We start from the raw sequence: 11,333 nt of genomic DNA, 5'->3' as shown, positions 1-11,333 counted from the left end.
TTTTTACTATCTATGGATCCTGAGCACAGCTATAAGATTTATCTGACAGAGGGGTTGCTTGAAAACAGCAAACTTTATCATTGGGTGTTTTTCTTTGGAAAACAATATACCATGCCAACTCTCTTAAGTTCAACCTTATGATTTCATAATGCAGTAATGCACAGCCTTTGCACTATATTCATTTAATTGGTAATCTTCATAAATTTCCAAATAAGCTCAGCCTTTTGTTACTGTACCTCTATGTCAGTTTCAAATTTCATAGCCAAATTCTTTATCACTTGGCCACATCATTGTGAGATATTTAAAAGGTCAATTACTGCAACTACATGATGAGGATGTTTATCTAATTAGAAGTACAATGGTTATTAATAAAAGAATTTCCAGAATTCAGCATTTATGATGTATGGAAAGGAATGTTTTCCAACACATAACAAAACATCTGTAACTTCCAACTCTGCCAAATAGAAATATGTATTATTGCTTTAACCAAAGCAACTAATGAAAAACAAATACACTCACTGATTGACAAGCAGAGGATTACCTGTATCTCAAAGGCTTGCCTCTTATTTCTTAGTGCAGTGATATTTATGATGTGATATTTATTAAAAGCGTGGATTATACATATATGTGATTCATACAAAATGTGTTTTTCTCATATCATCTGTGCCAGATTGTCTAAGCAGAATACATCATAGCTTCAGAGTGAAATTACACACTTCTGCTAATGATATGATGAGCAGATAACTCAAGTACATGATTCCTGTTATCTTTAAAATTTAGCAGTATCGTAACCATGAAGAGATGAGTTCCACTTTTCTCATAAGAACAGTGAGTGTAAGCATCTCTTTACTTATACACCCAGATATTCATTAATTTGATTGATGATCCTCTCTGTGGTACAGTGTGGATGTCATATTTATAATGAACTGATGGGTTATTAAGTAAAATGGTACATAAGATCAATGTTTTAGACATATTCTAAGCATTTCACTCAAGCACTGAAAAATTAAATATTTTAACATGCAATTTATTACATAGAAGGATGTATGCTTATGAAAAGAGACTTTTTAATTAAATTATGGCACAGCCTTTTGGACACCTGCTTCAATTTCCAAAGGCAAATAATGTGTCACTATATCCTTGAAGATATAGCATCAAGGAAAAAGATAAACTATGAAAAGTGAACTTTCTATCAAATAAGAAAGAAACATAGCCACAGTCTTACAGACTCACAGTGAGTACACATGTATGTACATGTGTGATAGGAACTGTGGGAAATGCTTCCTCTGCATGACCTGAGTTTCTATCAAATTAATAAAAGGTTCTTTTTCTCCACGTCAGCCCAAATTCTTCTTCTCTCCTTCATGCACTTTCCTCCTTTACCTCTTCCTCTTTACAGGATCATTTCCCTCCTTTCTTTCTAATCCATCATGTTTGCAGGAAGCACAAAATGGCAAGTTATGAAATCCAGTGTTTTCTTGGGTACGAGATCATAATCTAATTTTAAAGTTTTATTCTATGCAGATTTCCATTAAATTCTAATATATATTGTTGGATACTCTTAATTAGTTTAAACTTGGCTTCTGCAGACAATGCCAAAGTTTCACAGCATAAAGTTTCATAATAATGAAAGAGTGAAGCAGTGAACATGGATGGCAGGAGCCTAATGAATTTCTGCTAAATGAGAATGTAAAATCTTCCCTCACATTTACAGTCACTTGATTTCCAGGCACTTCCATTCTTACTTCTCGTCACTTTTTTTTTTAGAATTGATTCCACATATGAATGTTCAATATATAGCTTTCTTTATTCATCATGATATGCAGTAGAGGTGCAAACACCACTAACTATAGGACTTTATGAACTTCAAAGCACTTAACCACAGAAAATAAAGTCATTTAAAGCAATTATATCTATAGGTTGTATGAAATACCACAGCAGCAACAGATGCATCTCACAGGGGAAGAGTGATGGGAGAAAGTAAAAAATTTCCCTCCATTACTGTCACAGAAATCATAGGAAAGAGGATACGCTTTAGTAGAATGTAGAAGTCATGATAACTGCTTGAGTGGAAATAATCACTTAAGCAAAAGAAAGTGAAAGCCTAGGCAAGTGCATTAAACAGCCTGGGGATTACTGGGATGGGAGGAATGGTGTGAGGGTTCAACAGAGGAAACTGACAGAATAATTGATGTCCTGACGGTCAGCTCTTAAAATCATATATGATGTGAGTGGAGGATTTTACTCTCACAAATGGCTCATGCTCTGTGCAGAAAAGTATTTTATTTGCTTTTAGATGGTAAAGAAATAGCTTTCCAATGAGTAAGTGTATCTATGGGGAAAAAGAAAGATCATAATTGTGGTATTGTTACAATGTTCCATGTAATGATAATTTGAATCCAGAACAAAGTAGACACTGTAAAATTAGCAAGAAAGAATAATAAAAAACTGTGAAAGCATCCCGTGCCATTGATTCTGAATCGAGCTGTACTTCGTGATATCTTTTTTAGAGTTTTATAGTTGAGAAGAGACTATATAACCGCAGCAATGCTTATAAAGGAAACACTTAATTGGGGCTTATATGTCAGAGGTCTAGTCCATTATTATCATGACAGGTACAATGGTGGCATACAATGAGACACAGTGCTGGAGAAGGAGCTGAGAGTTCTTTATCTTGATCTGCAGGCAGCTGAAGTAAATGCCACACTTGGCTTAGGTTAAGAATATATATGAGACATCAAAGCCCACCTCTTCAGTGACATACTTCCTCCAACAAAGGCGCAACTACCCCAACAAGGACACACCTACTAATATTGCCATCCTGTATGGGTCAAACATCAAACACATGGGTCTAGGGGGCCATTCCCATTCAAACTACCATATATGTAAAACGGGATCAAGGGGAAATAGGCACTGTCTCCAGCTAGCTACAAAGACTTGACTTACTGTCATCTTCATCTATACATTCTTGTCTAATATATGGAGGATTCCCTTGAATTGATGCCTCTCCCTCCCTCTCTCCTGTCCTCTCTCCCTCCCTCTGCCTCCTCTCTCTCTCTCTCTCTCTCTCTCTCTCTCTCTCTCTCTCTCTCTCTCTCTCTCTCTCTCTGTCTTTCTCAGTGTTTCTGTCCTTATTTCCCCTTGGTAAAACAGCAAACAGAAATGAGTATAATAAATAATGTGCTGTATTAGCTGATTTTAACTCATTTACATACAGTGTAAACATGGAATTCTCTACCTGATATTAAATAGACCTCAGAATACATGAAGGTGAGTGTGGACCAGCCTGCCAGGACTTTTATCTGGTGATTAGGAAGGCTGACATCATGATGACACAGAGGCAACAGGGTCTAGTGACTATTTATGCCAATTAGCTAAAGAGAGTTTTACATATACCAATGGCAGAAAAGTGGATCTATACAGTTACGGCAGATTTCCTGGAAAATACATTGTGTGCATGTAGTCGTAGAAATAGAAGCTTTGCCTGAAGTGAGGTAAATCATAATTGTGATGTCTTGATTACTTTGAATATGGCCCAAGAAAGAAAAATAAAATGCAAATTCCAGAAAATTCTAGGTGGTTTATCATACAAAATATGATGTACAGACTTTTAAAAATTCTTCCCCTGAACTCACTCTTCTGCCTGTTAAATGTCAACTTCACTCTATAGTATTCATTCTTTGTACATCAGTTTCTATTTTCTTCACTGGAATTCAGAAGCTGTCTACTCACACATTTGATTCCTTCTGAAATGACTGTTTAATAATTTGTTCACATTTTACTTCTCCTTTGAATTCTCTCTCCATGACTCAGGAAAGGTCAATCTTCTGTCCTATGTCAGGGCATGGCATGGACTAAGTCACCTAATAGATAGTAACAACATTTTAATAAATTTGAAAAACCAGATCACAGAGTGAATATATATATATATATATATATATATATATATACACACACACACATATATATATGTACACACACATTCACACGTGTGTGTGTGAGTGTGTGTGTGAATGTGTGTGTTTTGTGTGTGTGTGTTTGTGTCCTCAGTTATAACTCAGTACTATAGCATGTGTGTAACATGCAGAATGACATATCTGTGAACTCTACCAGAGAAACCAACAAGAAAACTACGTATAATCTAGATATTAGAAAAAAATGTGGTGACTAAAATTGGGAAAGAATATTTAGTAATTTGGCATAAATATATAATTTCTAAAGTGTAGCAAGAAATTAAGGAAAGCAATACACTACAAATGGAGGCCCTCTGTACCTCATGATACATGTATGTGAAGTGTGTGAAATGTTCTGAGTCTTTTTGTTAATGGGAGAAATAAAAATGCAAACAGCAGTATGCATTTGTACTCTATGCCTCTCCATGGGTACACAAGATCTTTTTGGATATTAAGCCTCTGTGTTCTAGAAGAGTAAATGAAGTTCCTGAGAGAATTATTAACTTTATGAAATTCAGTTATGTTCTTCATCTTGATACTTTTCATGTATACCCTTTTGTTTTCCAGGCACCGATTCCATTTCCCTTTCTAGGTAACTGAGAACTTAGACAAAAAGGCAATAATTATTCGGGTTCTTCAAATTCTTCTTGCTCACCAGGAAACAAAATAATCACAACTCTAGCAAGTTCTAGTAAGAATCAGTTTAGACAGAACCAGTGTAGAACCCAGTGCAGTGCATAACCAGATGTACACAGCCACCCCTCACATATATAAATACTATGAAAGGAAATAATCTATCCTTTAAAATATACTATCAGAGATATAGTTCAAGAAATTGCTAGCTGTTAAAATTACAGATTGAGAATATTTTTGTATTTAAATATGTTGACTCATACTTAGCTGTTATTCAGAACTATCACAATCAGCCACATTTTAGCATTCAGAAGTTTCTGATTGACATGTGCTGTAGTTTGTCCTTTGATATACATCCAACTGCACATTCATCCATCACATGAGGAAAAAAAATGGTCCCAATTTTGTCTTAACTATCATTTGTATGGTAACAGGACACTTTCTTCTACATTTCCCCTACGTACCACATAAATTCTCAAACCTTCTATAGGTAGCTCATAGAACAGGACTCTGCTCTTCTCACCCTTTTCTTTCTTTTATTTTCTTATAACAGGGCTGAAGGGAATATTTCATAGATTAGGAATTTTTGCAAATTGCCATTGGGAATATCTGACCAATTGAAATTGTATAAATCCTCTGTTATGATTTTAGATGTATTCAGAAATGTTTTTCTTCTCACACAAGCACAAAGAAATTATGAAAAGCTTATACAGAAACATTGTTTATATAATGAACAAAAAGTCTTATTTCTTTAAAGAGACATGAAAAATGATAATTAGTAACTCAGACTGTAGAAGAGTATGTTACATGTGCATTGGTAAATAAAATATTTAACCCTTATCTGTGCTTCAAATAAAAATTCATTGAAATCATATAGTTGATATTCTAGGAATGTATCATATTCTGGAAATTTTTTAAAAATATAATGCATAAAAAGAGGAAAACTTATTGCACTTTGAGTTTAGGCACTTAGAACATTTTAAGTCTCAAATATTTATAGCAAAATATTGAAGTTAGTACTAAAAGAAACTATAATTTGCATTCATGATAAACAAAAACTGAAAGCAACTCTCAGCTTAGAAAACAGGCAAAACTTCCTTTGGACTTTGACAGCCATCTTTAGAAGAGTGAAAGCATGCTCTTGTTAAAACAATGTTGATGTTTTGTCAACTTGTTATCAAAAATAAAATCACTGTGATTTGTGTTCATTTGGTACATATGCAGGAATATGTCTAAACTGTTTCCCAACTCAAGAACCTTGTGTATGTCTCATCCAATTTAAAATGTTTAGAAGCATTTCAAAACACAGCATCGTACAACTGTTGAAGAGGATGGGCATACTCGCTGTAAATCCCGATATCCAACTTCGACACTCAGGACGCACATGATGGAGGGAGAGAATCATTTCTTGCAGGCTGTTTTCTGGTGTCATGACATAACTTGTTCACTATGATTTCCCACACACAATGAATAAATGCATAAATGAAAAAGAAAAAATATCCCTTTCCAAAATGCATGGATGAAATGCACCAAAATTTGTAACATCATGTACATGCCCTTGAGAATGAAAAAGCTTTAAGGTGTGAGTAGCACTCCCTGAACTGTAAGTGTCTACAGATGGTGACTTATGTAAATGTTATATATCACTACTTTTATAATAGAAAGTTAAACACTTTTCTAGGTACTCCAAAAGGAAGTACAGCAAACACTGTCATCTGTGTGCGTCTCATTTGGATAGGTTCTCTCTCTCTCCCTCTTACCCTTCTTATCGTCTTCTTCCCTTCCTTGTTCCACCCTCAATTTATCGACAGTTTGAGAAAAGCCCAGAAAGTTAGAAATTTATCTGTGAATTATTTGAAAGGCATGTTTTGCCTGAGACACACTATGCCCATAAGACAGTCAAAATCTCCCAAGTTCTGAATGTCCCCTCTACTTCAAAAGGTACCGGGTCTCTGAAGTGAACTTTAGTGCACCTATTTTAATATTTGCCACTGCCTCCAAGCTAGCTCCAGGTTATTTTAGTTACTGGAAGCAGCACTAATTTTCAGAATCTTTCCATGACTATTTTGTAGGTAAAATTTGGCAGACAGCAGACTCCAGCCAAAGGCAAGTTTTTAAGATGACAAGAAAGTCTCTTCAAGGAAAATAAGGCATCAAACAGAAATGCACCTTGTTTAAGAACTTTTACATCTAGTTCATGGTTTGTGCTATTGTACGTCTTTTATGAAAAGAGAAAAATGAAAATAATGATACTTTTGAATGGTATGTATACTCAAGTCTATAGAACCACATATCATTTTATGGAAAATTCATCCGTGAATTATTTTCTAGGTCCAGATGTTTCAAATTATGATTATTTTGTCAAGTAGTATTTAAAACTGAACTTGGAAAAATGTGACTGGTCATTCCCATTAAGCAATTCCAATCCAATCTGTTTGAAATCTGCGTCAAACCTCAATCAGCATTTGGGTAGTTATATGTCACTGCAATCTAAGAACTTTGTGAAGCAATTTGTTTTAGGACTAACTGTATATTTAGTAGGCTGGCTAATGTTCTTGGATTTCAGTAAGAGAGAAGTAGCAAGTTAAAAGTCATATATGAGTAAGAGAAATCAATAGAAATTGTCATCAGCTAGAATTCAGCATGGAAAATGTAACCATTCTTAGATATTCAATGGCTAGATCTGTGCTAGGCTTATTTTTCTCTAATGTAGATTCTTTAGAAAAGTAAAGAGAGAAAAAAAGATGAATGCATACTAATTGTCAATGCAGTAGACAAAGAAAAAACCCCCAAATGATACAACCAATTGTACTTGTGTATATGTTAGCAACTATGGCAGAAAATGAATGCTTTTAACGTAGAGTAGGAGGGCTGTTAACTGGTTTGCTCCACACAGCTTGCTATGCCTTTTGTCTTATGCCATCTAGGATCACCAGCCCAATCATTGGCTAATTGGGCCCATCCCACACCAATCATTAGTTGAGAAAATCCTCCACAGTTTTCCCTAAGGTGTTTTCAAATGTGAGATTCCCTCTTCCAATTTGACTCTAGCTTGTGTCAAGTTGACATAAGGATAAACAGCACAGGAAAGGTTTATTCTGATTTGGAGATCTGGTGCATCTCTATAGGAATGTGTCAGCAGTAGGTGTTTGAAACAGCCAGACACATTACACTCACAACCATGAGCCTAGGGAAATGAAGGCCTACATGATTATTGCCCAGCTTTCGTATGCCCAACTAAAAAATTCACCTATTATATTTATGGAAAAACATCCTAGAAAAAAAGACTTGCTATATCTTCCTTCAGTAATTAAAACTGTAGCCACTATTTTGCCAGAATGTTCCAAGGCCAATCCAGTATAGATATTCTCTTATTAAAACTCTCTTCCCAGGTGATCCTAGGTTAGATAATGTTGGCAATTAAACCTAATTATCATTAATAGTTTTTATGCTACTTTAAAACATTCTTCAAACACAATACAACCAGTTACTAGCATAATTTTTAAAGACAAAGTTAACTTTTTCAAGAAAAACAAACAAACAAACAAAGAAATAACACATTGTCATGATTCTTTTCAATTTTAGTTTTGTGGATTAAAAATATATGATTTGAAAATTTTGCCAAAGACATGAATCTTACCTGTCTCTTATGACAGCTGAAATATCACCTTTACTTTGGTGTTATGCCTTAACCATTAAACTTCATTAATGAGATTTTTATGCCTTTAGTGAACAATATAATAAGTGAAGAATAATTTTGGATGATATTTAAATTTGTTTTGAGCTATTTTTGTCTTGCTTTTTGTTTTGTTCTATTTTGTTTTGGCATTGCTATGTGTCTCTTTAGGAAATATTGTTTTACCTATCACTCACCATACAGATAACATTTATAAATACAGGAAAAAGAATATGGACTACATCATTTCTAAAAATTGAAAAAAAAGTGAATAATTTATTTAAATGAAGTTATATGGAAGACCATACGAAAGGTTTTCAGAAACAGAGAAAACTTTTAATATAACCACTTAATTTTATGCAAAGGCGACAGCACTAATTAAAAACTATGAGGAATAATGAAATCATGGTAAAACAAAATAAAGTAATATACCTTTTATAGAAAAATAATGTAGTTTAGAGCAGATTTTTATCTGAAGTTAGAAATACCAAAATAAACCTAGGCAAGCGGACTAAGAGGATGGCTCGTCACTTTAGATCTCTTACTGTTCCTGCAGATGCCTACATCTGGTTAACAGAAACCAATCTTGTGGTTCATGGCCACATGTTACTCCAGGTCCAGAGGCCTCAAGACCCTATTCTGCCCTAAAAAAACCACCTGCAATCACAATGCATAGCAGTGCACAGATATATACATACAAATATACATACATGTGAAACTGTACATGCACTGGGTGAGTGTGCACACATACACATGCATATTCACATACACGTTCACATACACACACATAAACATATACATGACTGAATTAAACAAATCTTAAAATGTATAATACTCTTGAGGTACCAAAATAAAATATGTATGAAATATGTCATTATGATCATCTTAAATTTTTCTTCCTTCTTCATGGATTTCTTCAGAAGGCAGTGAGCTGATTTTTCTTTCTACTGCTACTAAGACTTTACTAGAATCAAAATTATGGAAGCTTGCACTGAATTTTGTTTAATGAGTTTAGAAGAATTTTTTATAATTCTTGTACTCTGTGATGTGTTTAGATAACTGATTTGATATTCCATGGAGATTGGTTTGTGGGTGGCACGATGTCTTTGTTTTCCTTCATTTAAAAATGCTTTGTTGCCCTTTAACCCCTGAAAGATAGTGTTACTAAACATAGCATTCATAGTTCAGATATTTTCTTTCAGGAATTCAAACATATTTTATACTATTTCTTTCTGTTTTGCAATAAAATCTGCTCTCATTTATGTGACATTGATGTAATAGTAACAATGTTTGTAAAACAGGAATTATAATGAGTCACATGGAAGTATGCTCTCTGAGCTGTCACCTAATGTACACACACACACACACACACACACACAGAGAGAGAGAGAGAGAGAGAGAGAGAGAGAGAGAGAGAGAGAAATAAAATGAATTTATAAAGTTCATGTGAGTCTATAGCAATGTTATAATATTATATTGGCAACAAATTTAAAAAGTAAAATATTCCAGAAATAACTTCCTTAAGTAATGCCCACTGGTTTAAGAGTTAAGAGAAAAAAATGCTTTAAGGGTTATTTTCAATGGACTCTTTACATATATAAGTGGTATACCATTTTCCATTCCTATGTTTCTGGATTATGCTTATTGTCTTAATCTATGACAGATAAAATTCCATTTTATACATTTATTTTTATGTTATATAAGACTTCAGTAGAATCATATACCAGAGAATATTTGATTCTAGAAGTAAACTGGGTTAAAAATGTGATAATGCATTGTCAAATATGACTGATGCTAACATCAAGAGAAAACGTAAAGAAATGGGAAAAAACACAGTTTTTCCATTTACAGTGTTGCTTGTTATCAGTGAGTGATGATTGTTTTTGATTGACTATAAAAGATACCCCATGGGCTAATGTGTTGCAATACATCCTTCTCAAATGGTATTACTATTTGGAATGATTAAGTAGCTGGGGAAAGTGTTCACTGAGGATAGACCTTGAGACCTTATAACCCAATGCTGCTTTTTATTCATTTTCTACTCCTAATTCTGATGCAATGTGAATATCCATCCTATTACTAAAGCTGCCAAATGGCCTCCCTCATGATGGGCTATACCCTACTGGTACCACAAACACAATAATCCCTGCCTTTTCCAATTTCTTTTTCTTATGTAGTTTGCTGCAACCATAAGGACAGTAACTAATGTAAGTCCTTGGCAATGTAAATTTAATTAAGGTTGTAGTAAACCTGAGCACATGGAGACCTCAAGGTATAGAACATGCCAGAAGCATCATTGAAGGAAAGTGGCAAGTATCCACAGAGTGGAATCAGCACAAGAGAGGCTGAATTGATGGATAGATGATAGATAGATGAATAGATAGATAGATAGATAGATAGATAGATAGATAGATAGATAGATAAGTGATAGATGACAGATATGTATATACATATATGCATGTTTACATGCAAATATACATATATATACATACATGCATATATATGTACATACATATTGTGATGTTTTGTTTTCCGTTGTCAGTTTGACTAGATTAAGATTCAAAATGGCTCTACAACTCTGTCTATATTGTGGAGGGAACTCCTAGAAACTGAGGAGAAAAGACACATCACATGGAAAGCACCATCTCAGGGATCGAGATCCAGGACTACGCAGAGAAGAAAAAAATGAACTAAGCTTCAACATTCATCTCTCTGCTTTCTGACTATATCTGCAATGTTGCAGACTCCTATTGGTATAAAATCCCTTCTATGATGCAGTATACTTTCTAACTGTGATTCAATCCTTCACAGCACAAATAATTTAGTCAAGTATGTTGCCATATCAATGAGAATAATAACTTACACGGTATATGTGTAAAATTATATATATATATATATCATTGTAGATATTAAAGAAGCTTGAATTCCTGCAATAGCATATTGTTCAGATATAATGCATAAAAAATAGCAAATTAACCAGTGTAGGGATGGTTCTGATGGTAAGGTCCTGTTTCCCAATTGGTTCTTGACCTGTCAGTAAAGAAAGTTATGGGCTAATTGCTTGAAGAGGG

This window comes from Rattus rattus, chromosome 5, assembly GCF_011064425.1.
Source record: "Rattus rattus isolate New Zealand chromosome 5, Rrattus_CSIRO_v1, whole genome shotgun sequence".
In the NCBI taxonomy this organism is placed as follows: domain Eukaryota; kingdom Metazoa; phylum Chordata; class Mammalia; order Rodentia; family Muridae; genus Rattus; species Rattus rattus.
The sequence above is the reverse complement of the archived record's forward strand: the minus strand, read 5'-3'. Positions refer to the sequence as shown.